The sequence below is a fragment of the Benincasa hispida genome, chromosome 10 (genome assembly GCF_027475165.1).
Source record: "Benincasa hispida cultivar pf3 chromosome 10, pf3_genome.v1.1, whole genome shotgun sequence".
NCBI lineage: Eukaryota > Viridiplantae > Streptophyta > Magnoliopsida > Cucurbitales > Cucurbitaceae > Benincasa > Benincasa hispida.
This window is the reverse complement of record NC_143487.1, coordinates 51,072,324-51,085,567: the sequence shown is the minus strand read 5'-3', so window position 1 is coordinate 51,085,567 and position 13,244 is coordinate 51,072,324. Positions and strand designations below refer to the sequence as shown.

The 13,244-nt window shown below is 28.7% G+C and overlaps 1 long non-coding RNA gene across 1 annotated transcript; it reads left to right on the top strand.

Moving 5' to 3' along the window:
- Positions 1-8,391: 8,391 nt before the first annotated feature.
- On the top strand, positions 8,392-9,567 carry LOC120089264 (uncharacterized). The gene is made up of 2 exons (XR_005485121.2): positions 8,392-8,949; positions 9,134-9,567. It is a non-coding gene; the product is annotated as an uncharacterized LOC120089264 (long non-coding RNA).
- The last annotated feature ends 3,677 nt before the right edge of the window (positions 9,568-13,244 follow it).

Genomic DNA, 13,244 nt, shown 5'->3' with positions numbered 1-13,244 from the left:
GGATGCTACAAATAAAGAAACAAGTTGCTATTTATAAACTAACAATTTAGTAACCGTCTAAAATACGAAATAAATCAAATAATTATAAAAATTAAAATATTTGTTAAATTTAACTCAATTGAATTGTTACTTGACAAGAATAAAACATAACTCGTTCAAATTGAAGAAACTACATATTTAACTTTCATACGTGTTAAATTTGTACATGAAACTCCATCTTAATTTGATGTTAGCAACAAATTTGAAAGCTTCTAAACAATGAATTTAATCTACCCAATTAAATATATTTTTATGTTTCAAATATTTATCAAAATCTCACTTTTTTTCACTATAAATATCTAATGGTTATGTGAAAATGACTCGCACAAAATTCAATAGCAACAACGACTTTAGTCTAATGTCAATTTTACGACATAATATTTATACTATTTATTATCATGGACAAAGAACATGGTTGTATTGAGACAAGCCAAATGTGTAAAAATAACAGTGTACAAAAAGAGAAAAGCAACAAAAACATGTTAGAGAATTTAATTCACTTTGAAATTTTTTATTGAAGAAATAAAGGTGAATGCATTTTCACAAAAGGCCTTTGGGGCCTTTCAAGTGGATAAATGTTTGTGTGACACATTACAATAGGGAAAAATGCTAAATACTTTTTAATATATATATATATATATATATATATATATATTCATTTATTCATTTATTCACCATCTTATCCTCATAAAGGTGCAAACTTTTGTTGAAATTTACACATGGTGTGTATAATCATAAATAGAAAATAGAGTTTGAACAAAATGAAATGAGTGCATTTCACTTGGTGGATTCAGGTCAATTCAGATTCCAAAACAAACAAAAAAACAATAGATGGTGGGAATTTATATCTTGTGCAGTGAATGACCTTAAGAAAGGTGAAAAATAGAGAACAATCATTGTTTTTTTTTTTTTTTTTTTTTCCTTTTTTCATCCTTTCATAATATAGCTTAATAGATAAGACATTAATTATGATTCTAAATATCAAAATGTTCGACCTCTGTTATAGAAATACTTAAACTCGAAGAAGAGAAAAAGTGTATGTAATAAATTAGTTGTGAAATTAAATGGTCACTATTATTCACTCATCAAAATCTATTACACCTGTCAACATGAACGTAGCTCAACTTATTTGCACTATCAACCTCAAGGTCAGAGGTTCGATTCTCTCTCCTCACACTTTAGTTATAATACCTTTGGGAAAAAAAAAATCTAATACAACCCACAAAAAAGTTAGGAGAAAATAAGGTATGCATAGTTTATTAGTTAAAAAAGTGACCATGTATGAAATCTCAAATTAAATTTCTCCTCCCATACCAATTACAAATAAATTTCATATAAAAAACACAAGGCTGCTATGATTTATTATATAAAGCTATAAGTAAATTAAATAAATGGATAGATACTGATTAATAAGATAGAACTAAGGGTGTTCAAATAACTCGAAAACTCCAAATCTAAAATGTAAGGATTGGATTGAGTTAGTTTTGTTCTTGGGTTGGGTTGAATTTTTCTATTTTTATTGGGTTGAGTTGGCTAAAAAAAATTGGGTTGACCCAACCGAACATGAATTTTATATATATATTTTTTTTTGTTTAAAGTTTGATTTTTTTGTATTGATTAACTTTTGAATTTTTAATATATTTTTTTAAAATTGTTATGATATTTGTCTTTGTTTAAAGTTTACAATAAATATCATAGATATTTGGTATTTAGCATCTTAATTTTATGAGATTTTATTTATTAGATGTGTTGTATATAAATTTACATATTTTTCATTAAAAATAAAAAATAATAATTTATAACCCGACAACCCAACTCAACCCGAATTGTTGGGTTGGGTTGGAAACTTTATTTAGGTAATTTGGGTTGTCAATCAAACCAACCCGAATTTTCGTATTGGTCCGAAAAATACCCTCAACTCAACCCAACCCAACCTATGTACACTCCTAGATAGAACAATACTTATGAGCATCTTGAATTGTACTCTTTTTTTTTTTTTTTTTGCTCACTCAAATCACATTAAAATATTATTAAAGAGATGAAAGAAGAGTTTTTTATGTAACAACTTATGATTAAACAATTGGACGAATGGTATAAAAATGAGTGCAATCTACAAGTATTTTACATAAAATTATATAGGATATGGATCAAGCAAGCAAAATATTTATAATGAATGTCTTTCTCTCTCTCATACCTTCCCATTGCTTCTTCTAATGGAAGCATTATTGATCTGCAAAGCATAAATCATGATTTGTACCCCAAAAAAATGTTGTCCCATTCCTTCTTTCATCTAAATATTAATTACAAATAGGGCTCATTATTACATCAAGATCTCTGTCCTTTTTTTTGTCACATTTGATGTAATTAAAAAGTTGTTTGATCACATGTATGTTATATCAAGAATTAAACAATTATTATTTTGAATCATTGATAGATCTGAGAAGATGGAAGATGAATATCTTATTCTCTCCCACCCTCATTCCTTATATGATCTTTAATTGGAGAAACACTCATTTTCAAGAGAGTGTTTGGATTAACTTAAACTAATTAGAATAGTTATAATCATTTTCTCACAAATTTGAGGTCGACAATTTCAAGTTATGCCCATGGGCTTTGAAAAATTTATGATATTATTTACCATTATTATGGAAGGTTAAGATCGTTATTTTGTACATGCACATAAAAAAAAAATCATTAGGTCATTTATACATAATCAATTTTTATACATCAGATGTCACGTTCATATATATATATATATAAGGTAGCAAATTAAGTTTAGGGCTTAGTAATTATGGGTTTCACTTTTCAAACTTTGCAAATATGACAAATATGCAATCCCTAAACAGTTTTTTGGTTTAGCAATTAGGAACTTCTAATTATTTTTTATTACATAAATCCCTAAAAAATTAATTGATAGAGAGAGACAAAAGTGGCAACCAGTGAGATAGAGCGGTGGTCAGCGACAAATAGTGTGGAGTTGGTGAAAGAGAGATGTTAGTAGAAAGAAAGATAAATAGGGAAAGAAAACCGACAACCGACAACTGACGATGAGTGACCAGACGTGTGGTGGTCGATGAAGGTAAGCGGCGGGGAGGTGGAGCGGTTACCGATAGCAGATCATATGGAGCAGTGCTGGTTGTTTGAAGAGAGAGATGTTGGGGGAGGGAGGAGGAGCCTACTTCTTTCGAAGAAGAAGTTCATTTTTTTTTTTTATTAATTCTGTCTGTATCATTTTAATTTAAGTGTATCAAGTGTACACCAATAGGATATTAAGGTATATTAATTGTATCAAAGGTATCAAGTGTATTAAGTGGATCATATGTATCAAGTGTGTATCAAGTATATCATCAGATGTATCAAGTGTGTATCAAATGTAGCAGGTGTATCAGATGTATTTATATATTTTTTACATTTTTTGTTTTAAATTGTGGCTTTTTTTTTTTTTTTGGCAAAATTAAAAGGTTTGGACCATAGACTTAATATTAAGAACTTATTTTACCCACTTTACAATTAGCTCATGATATTATAGATAATGTCACATATATTTTTCAATTTTTACACATTAATCGTGGTACCAATTTATAACTTATTTTAACATTTAAAGCTCTTCAAGTATATTTTTTCAGAACAAAATTTTAAAGTTCAAAAAGTAAAAATGAAAATTTTTGAAATCTTGAAGTATAATTGAGTTTTCCGAAGTTTAAGGATATATATATATATATAATTTAATATATAAAAAGAAAAAATATCACTTTAAATAAATTACTTTGAAAACCGTTTTTAAAAAAAAAATCCAAAATCCACATAAATGCAACCCAAAGAATGCTTAAATTACAAAAGTGTCCTCCAATTTAAAGCTTCCTCCTCTTCTCTTTAGGGTAATATATTAAACATTTGTAGAATTACAACCAAATAAAGTTATAATTAAAATCATTTTAAGAAAATGTAACCACAACACAGAAGTCTTTATATTAAATTCACTTTTTTATTTAAAAAAAAAAAAATCACTTATATGTTGACTTAAAGGATTTCTATTTCCTTTTCAAATAAGAGTGATCTCGAAAGATAATAAATTTTCCTCCATTAAAAAGAAAAGAGCTACTTCCCTTTCCTCTCTCTTCTCAATTAAATATTAGATTTAATTAGTGCTCAACTAAACCAAATAACTCAATTGATTAAGACATTATACTCTACTAGATAAATATAATTTACCTCATATCCCTATTTATTATTGTCGAACTTTAAAAAATTATTTATATATTATTTTTTTTAAAGAAGAAAAAGACACTGTATGGTAATCTAGATTTACCCCATATTTTATCTTTATTCCATAGTACACTAGGAACCTAAACAATTAACCTATATTTGTATGGCTAGTTAGAACACTTAGATTAATAAGTTTGCAATTCTCTTGGTCCTATGGATGTTGTTATCTTATGTGTATGGTCAACTAACAAAATGTTATGTATGGGCTTTTGTTCTATATTGGATTTAGGAAATCTGTTTATTATATATCCAACCCTTTCAGTATTGACTTCAAACTAATAATGGAAGTCTAATCAGTTTAGACACCCAATTAATCTTATAGTCAATAAAACCAAGCTTCTAATGTAGAGTGGCAAATATATATGCTTAATTGTCATCTTTACAAACGAATTCACATGATTGAGTTCCAAAAGTAGATTTACCTCCTTTAAAATTAAAAAAAAAAAAGAAAATCTAATGAAACACTAGCGAGTTAGGGTAAATGTAAAAGGAATAACACTTCAGAGGATTCAAACAGTCTATTCTCAAGGTCGATTGAACATCCCTTGTACAACCTTAGATTTTTTACTAAAGGTTGGATGAGTGTTGAACAATAGGGATGTTTTCACTCATAAGGACTATTTGGATCAATGTTTTATAGGTTTTGATGCGTTTGATTGTGCACGAAAATTTTATCATGATTTAAAAAAAATAAATTATGCTTCTATTTATTTATGAAATTAATCCTAATAACTTCATATAATTTTAATAGATTAATTAATAAAAACAAATTACCCAATAGTTTTAAAGGTTTATAGGGTGTTTGGTTCACCAATATGAGTTGGATGAGTTGATAAAAATTATCAACTCAATGTTTGGTCCACCAACTTAAAAATATAACCAACTCCACCAAACTCACTCCAACTTACCCCAAAACTCAACTCTTTTTCCGTCAAATATTTCCTACGACTCCACTCATCGGCGACTACGCTACCGACAATCAACTCCAGCAACCACCTCTAACGACAATTCCAACGAAAACCACTTTTGCGATCAACTCTAACGATCATCTTAGGCAACCAACTCTAACCACCAACTTCTTTGATCATCTCCATCAACTAATTCTAATCTCAGTGAAAATTTCAGCGAGGATTACCTCTAGCAACCAACTCCAACAATCATCTTAAGCGACCAACTCTCTCGATCATCTTCATATGTATCAATTTCTTTTTTCTTCAAAAGAAAAAAAAAATCTATATGTATCTGTTTCTTTTTTTCATGTTTATTTCATGTTTGAGCATATTTTAAGGAGTATAGGCTAAGGTTGAAATTATTGGCGTTGATATTATTAGATTTTTCAAATTTACAGATATATTATAAATCGTGGATTTTTTCTTTTAAACATTTAAATTATGGATATTGTTGAACTTAGTAAATTTCTTAATAAAGTTATGGCAAAAGATTATTTAAGTTATAAACCTAACATTTTAAGCATGTACACACTAACGAATGTTAAGTGAAAAATTATTGGAGTTAAAAATAAAACTCAATTACTTTAAAAGATGAAAAATAAATATCAATTAAAACAACATGCAAAATTTTTATGTTGAAGGTCAATTAACAGTTAATTCAAGACATATATTCTCATACCAAAAAGAATTAAAGGTTCAAAATATGTATCAAGGTTGTTGAATTAAAAAAAAAAGTTGAGAACACTTATATGAATATAATTGATGCTCATTGATAGTAACATATATTATTGACTTAAGGTGAAAGAAGAATCTAAAATGTTTAATTGTATCACTAAAAATCAGTTTAGATTAAAATATTATTTTAATCATTGTACCTGAATTTCATTCATTGTAATCTTATACCTTTAATAAAATTTAAAAAGGACATTACTATTAATTTATCATTGATTTTTTTAATAAAAATATTTATAAGCATAATGTTGATAAATTTTAGAAATATATATTCACATGATAATTTTTCTTACATGAAAATGATAATTATTTAATGAATTTCTATAAAAATATGTTGTAAGGTGGATGATTATATAAAAAATAGTATTTTGTCTGTAATAATCACATGTAGAAAATTGTAAAATATATTTAAAGTTCTTGAGTTCACATCGCAATATTAAAAGTTTGAAAAAGTATTTGTATAGTTAAACTGTGTTACAAAAAGTTGAAGAACAAGAAAAGAAGCCATAAAAAATTCAAACTTTTTAGGTTACAAGAAAATGTAACGAATACCCCATAAATCAACTAACTCAACTCTACACGCCAAACACATATTTCTTAAACCAACTCAACAACACCTCAAACACATGCCATTATTACCAACTGAGCTCAATTCTCCATCCCAAACATAAACAATTATTACAACACAGACAACTATTACTAATTCAACTTAATTAAACTCAATTTTGCATACCAAATGCATCCTTAGTTTCATCCGTAATCAAATTTTTTCCTATATAAAGTACAATAAGCATAACATGAGTTAAATTACTTAATACGCTCAATCTTCCTTGTTTTAAATCAACCAGACATCAAAGGTAATAAAATAAACTAAAAACTCTAAGAGATAAGCTAAGTGTTAGAGGTAATTAAACTCTTATAACTATCATATATATACTCTTGTGTTTTTTTTTTTTTTGGCATTTTATAACTCATGTTAATACTCATGACATTATAATGAACTTGATAATGACAATTTATAATTATCAGTAATTGTATATTGTTGACAATTATTTATTGTCACTAAAAGTTTAATTATGTCATTTTTAAAAAAGTGACCTTTACAAGCAATGCATTGCCTGAAAATAACTGTCACGAATTTTAATTATAACAATTTTTAAATGTCATGAAATCTCAATTTTGTTATAATGAGTTATCATACATGCACTGAAAAATTCACACAACGTGCAGATTTTAGCATAACTCAATTATTTTAGATATTAATAGCTTTGGTCGAGGTTAGAGATTCAAAATATTTTCCAAAATTGAATATAATAATTATAACAAAGTCATAGAAAAATCCAATATAATTGAATGGTCATTGTTGGCTTGTAGTTGTAGGGTGTGGGGTAGGATCAAAATGCATATAATACAGATTATGTATGGAACTACTCTACTAGGAAAAAAAATTATATGAAATTCATTTAAAAAGGAGGCCCCAATCATGTGACAGTATATCCTTCCTCACCTTAGAGATATGGAAATGGACATGGACATTAAATCAAAACACAAGAATGGTTCATTCAACATACAATAAAATGAACACTACCATTATTATTTTTTTTTTATTATTATTATTATTTTCAATTTTAGTCTTTAGGATTCTAGGACTTTATATCAATGAAGTTATTTGTCTTTATACATATACTAAAGATCTATGTCATTTTGATATAAATAAAAATATATTTCTTAATAATCTAAAGGAAAAAGGGGGGAAATAAAATAAAATAACTACTTGGATAAAGTAATTCTTTTTGTAGATCATAAGTAGTTGTCAAACTAGAAAAAGATTGGCCAACACAGCATGTTACCCCAATCCATGAGTCCTTTTCCCTAACACAAATTTTAAATTCAAAGAACTTCGTCATGGGTAATCTTATGTTTATGAGAAAAACTATTTACATAAAATAGCATAATTTTAAATTTTTTTTATAGAGATTGATAGAAATCTATCAATTTTTATCAGCGATAGACACTAATAGAAGCCTATCACGAATAGATATTGATATCACTGATAGACGTTGATAGACACTGATATCACTGATAGACGCTGATAAAAGTCTAATAAAAGTCTATCCGTATCTATCAATATTTTCTTTTTTTAATATTTTTTAAAATAATTTGACATTTTTTTTATCTATAAAAATTTTCCTTATTTTTTTTATGGTTATCATGTTCCTATCTTGGTCTCCCTCTAGGCATTTTAAGTCAAATCTAGTAAACTATAAACCAAACTTTTCCCTTAAATAAATGCACTTTTTTTTCCTACTTTTTTTTTTCTTTATTTGTTGATGGTGGCATGGGCACTGATAGCCAGATCAGATTGGAACTCAAAATATAGATACTTGAAAATCAACTTGTCTTTATTAGTTGATTTGTTACTATGAACCTTATTGATAACTTTATTTCAAAGCTCTATAGCGCACTATAAAAATCTTTCTAGAAAAACAAATTGAGAGAAAAATGTGATGATTACTATAAAATCTACCGTAGTTGACACTTGTAGTTTTTAATTATTTGACATTTCTTTAAAAAAAAATGTCTAGTAATGACCTTTTAAAAAAGAAAATGTCAAGTAAAAGAATTAAAAAAAGCAGAAATTGACGGAATATTTCGAATATTTTCACATTGTGTCAAGTAATATAAGATCTTGCTTGACACGTTTTTTTAGTCAAGTATAAGAAACTCTTACTTGACATATTTTTTGTGTTAAGTAAAATATAAAAAAATATTTTGCATGATCAAACATTGTTGCTCGTCTCCTTAGCCCAAGCCGGAAGGAGAATTCATCGCCCGTCATTCACGCCGACTAAACGCTGTCGCTCACGCCCTAGCCATATAAAAGATCGAACAAGACAAACCAGGGATGGATGCTCAGTTCACTTAAGCTGCATTTATTTCCATCAATTCAAGGGAAAAAGGGGTACTGCTTCGATTTCGTCTTGCTTTTGTCTTCTTAATTAATCTCATATGACTTTAGATTGCATTTCTTGAAGTTTAGTGTCTGCTGTGGTTGATTTTTTGTTATGGCACATGAGGTGTTCGACGAAAGTCCAAACTGGAAACCACTGGTTTTTCTTCTAACAAAGCTTTGTGTTGCGATTCAGAAATGGAAATGATTTGTTATATAAAGTGGAGCCCTGTTGGTCAGACCGCAAGTTCTCTGCTTGCTCAAGCGGATGCTGATAGTTGTCTTAAAATTCATGCTCTTGACTGCTCTTCAAATGGTGTAGAAGATGAGAAGCTTTTTTGCATACTTTTTGGAAATATACGTGGGAAATGGAGATGTTAAATGTACTAAATTATATATGATATTTGAGATTGAATTAAGCACAAACTGGTGACCGGAGAATTATTCCGCCTCTCCTCCAACAGCTACAGATTTCAAGCTTTGCCATCCATTCTAAATCTCCTCCTCGTCCCATGAAAATAATGCTAGAATATATGTAATCAAACGCTGGTTGGTTGTGTGTTATTTGTAATGTATTGATATGTACTAATGCTCGTTTAGTTCATTAAAGTGATTCATGATTGAGTGTGAGCTCATGATTTTTCATTAAGTATGAAGTATGAACTACGAGAAAAGTGTTAGGTGTAAATAAAGTCCCACGTTGATTAGAAAATGAAGTGATTATGGATATACAAGTGAGGATAATTATCTCATGTTTGGTTATTTCTTCATTGTCTCATGTTTAACAGATTAGTTTCACCTCATAGTCTAATTTCTTGTTTATGATTAGAAAATTTCATGTTGAAAATTGGAAGAAATTGATCTTGGGTTGTATGTCCTAAAACTCGCAGTTTGTAAAGTTAAACATTTTCTATTATTAATACTCAACATTTCATCAATAAAGTTGTTATTGAATCTTTAAATTGCATTCATAAAGTCTAAATCCAATAAACTAAGATCTATGACTATTACACAAATACTTGAACTTTATGTAGAGACATAAAGATAGATCAAGTTCGAGTAAATAGCCAAAATGGTTTATAGTATACGAATAAAGTTGGGTACCTTATTCTGGTAACACTATTGGATGTGGCCTACTCTGTAGCGGTTACAAGTTGTTGTAAAGGTGCTACAAACAAAGTGATCCTAATTCGTTCATGTATTGACATGAGGAGTAGGGGCATCCTATGAGATGAGTTTGCATAAGATCAGACCAATAAATAAGTTACTCTTACTTTATAATGTTGTTTACTGTTTAAGATTGACAATTTTACTTACATAACCTAGGTAACTCGATCTTAATCCTGAGCCAACTATGAACTCATGTTTATTCGTGATCATCCTTAGACTTGCATGGGTGAGGGTTGGGTCAACAACGCCAGCTCAATAAGCCTCCTATTTCAGGTGTAAGGCTGAGTAGATACTTGGGGACAGAGGGTGTAAGATGGAATTCACGTCTACCCAATTTAAGGATAGGAAAAATGTTGTTCTCTTAAGTACTGAATCTAGGTCTTGAACAAGGGGTCCTACTCTTTCACTGTCCCGAGCAAGATCCGGTTTAGTGATTGAATCATAAACCAATTGTTCATTAAAGGATCAGTAGGAACTTAACAAAGATATAATATCGGGGGTAAAACAACATATTGACCCAGTCGTTATTACAAACAACCTGTGAAGGATCGACTTACTGGTTATGGTTAAATCATGTGGGCACAAATATATCTACAGTGAGGAGAGTGCAACTATCGAGCTATAGTGGTGTTACTTGATAGTTAATGAATGCTGATTAATTTGGTCTAAAGAGTGTTAGCCAATTAATCTTAAATTATTGGAGCTCATGATTTGTAGGTTCATAAGGTCCCTCTACTAGCTCATAAAACATGAACATTGAATTATTAAATTGAGTGAATTTTGAATAATATCAATTTGAATTGTTCAAATTGAAATTAGGGTTTGTATAATTATATTTGATATGATAAACGTTTAATTTATTGAAATTAAACGTAATTGGAGTGTTAATTATATTTAAATATTGATTTAAATATTAATTACATGAATAGGATTCATGTTTAAAATTAGGTGTATGATTAATTTAATATTTGATATTAAATTAGATTAATTAATTAAAAATCAAATTAATTTCCAATTTTAATTCAATTTAAGAAATTGGACTTTGTTTTTTTTTTTAATTGAATTAATTATGAATTAGTCAAATTAGATTTTAGTTAATTAAAGAATTAACTGAAATTTGAATTTAAAATTTGAAAATTGAAAAATTAAAGCCTGAGTGGGTTTTTCCCCCAAAACAACCAAGCATGAGATGTTCTTCATGCAATCACACTCAATTCCACTTCCATCTTCAAGCAGCTAGTGGCAATGTTGTTGGTAAGTGCCTGCATGATGAAGAGTGAAAAAACACACAGAATTGAAAGAGAAGGAAGAGAATTTTGAAGTTGAAAAATAGTTTTCTGCATCTTCTTCTTCTCCCTCTCAAACCCAGAAAATTAACCTCACAAATTCACTCAAAATTCGATTTCCACCACTCAAATTCAAGGCTGATAATAGTAGAGAAGATCTCTTGGTGGTTCACCGACGATTTGGAGCTGAACTCGAGTGAAGAGCAACTTGGATTTGGAAGAATTCATTAAATGTATGTTTATTTGAAACTCAGTTGTGATTTTCTACAAAAGCATGCTTTAGAACTTAAATTAAATTTAATTATAGTGCTTATTGATTTTATTTGTTTTCGTTGCATGCTAATATATCCTATCAAGTGAAGGAAGAGAAGATAAAGTGGCTGCAACTACTTGTAGATAAGATTGGGCTTCCAATATTCTCTATTTTTTATTGCTTCTAGATAAGATAAGTTGTGAAAGTTGGGGAAAGGTATCTCCATTCTTCTATTTTAAATTTTAGCATATGCTTGATTTGTTAATAATCTTCTTCCTCTTTATTATATTTTCTCAAATCCCTCTCATCTTCCTTTGTTTTGCAGCGAAAGGTAATTGTTCCTCCTAATGCTGGATATGGTCAAAAGAGAATGAATGAAATTCCAGTAAGTCCCTAACTTTAAGTTGTAGATATTTTTTAAGTTTTGAGTATGCTATTTTTCCATTGCATAAAGTAAATCAATCTTGTACATTTTTCCTTGTGCGTGACTTTTTGTCGTTGTATCTTAACACTTATTTCTATATTTTGAAATTTGATGTTATCGCCCTTTATTCTATTTTGCAAGTTGACTTGCAAACATGGCTTGCCTGATCCTTAGTTCTCGATCTTTAAACTTCAAAGCTCAATATATAGATTAAATAATGTACCTTGTTCAGAGTTTACTTATTAAACAATTTTTCACTTTTGTATTTGTTGAAAGTTGAGTTTTGTATACAAAAGCAATAGTTGAGATTTTATTTTGTGCATGTACATGTAAAAGAGAAATATTGTTGTAATTTATGAGGAGTGTTCATATGAAAGGTCATTGTTGAACATATGGAATTTTTAGTGAATATATTGAGTTGATAGATCTTAAAGGTATAATTTTGTTTAGTGATGTGATTGTATCAAGGTAGAAAATGAGAATATCAATTGGGACATTTAATTTGAAAAAAAAAAAAAAAGGACACATACTTGACAAATAAAAAACATCAAGAGTTATCATATATAATATGTAATTGATGTCAAGAATCAATAAACTTGACATACCACCAATGTCAAGTGTATTATCTTTCTTGACACAAAAATTGTATCAAGAAACGTTTGTCTTAACATTTTTTAGGAGTCAAATTATCACACTATACTTAACAATCAAATACTCGACATTTTTATAAATGTCAGGTATACCCTTTACTTGACATTGAAAAAACGTCAAGTAATCCAATTTCTGTTGTAGTGCGATATTCACGTATAGAAGTTTCAATAGATGATTACGGCAGTTAAATCGAACATAGTTTAATATAATTGGTATATGAATATGTTAGTAGTCATGAGGTTTGTGATTCGAATCCCCTACCTTTAATTGTACCGAAAAATAGATGATTATGGCACATATAAGTCCATGTGCAAGTTTAGTAAACATGGTAACCAAGATGAATTCCAAATAGTATTACTATAGTTTGTTTGGTATATAAACGATATATTCACTACAAGAATTCTTGGCTTTAATGTCGGGTGACAATTGACATTAAAGATAGTGTTAATAAAGCCCTTTAATGTCGGTTGTCTTTAATATCGGTTTAAAAACGACATTAAAGACAACCGATATTAAAGGGCTT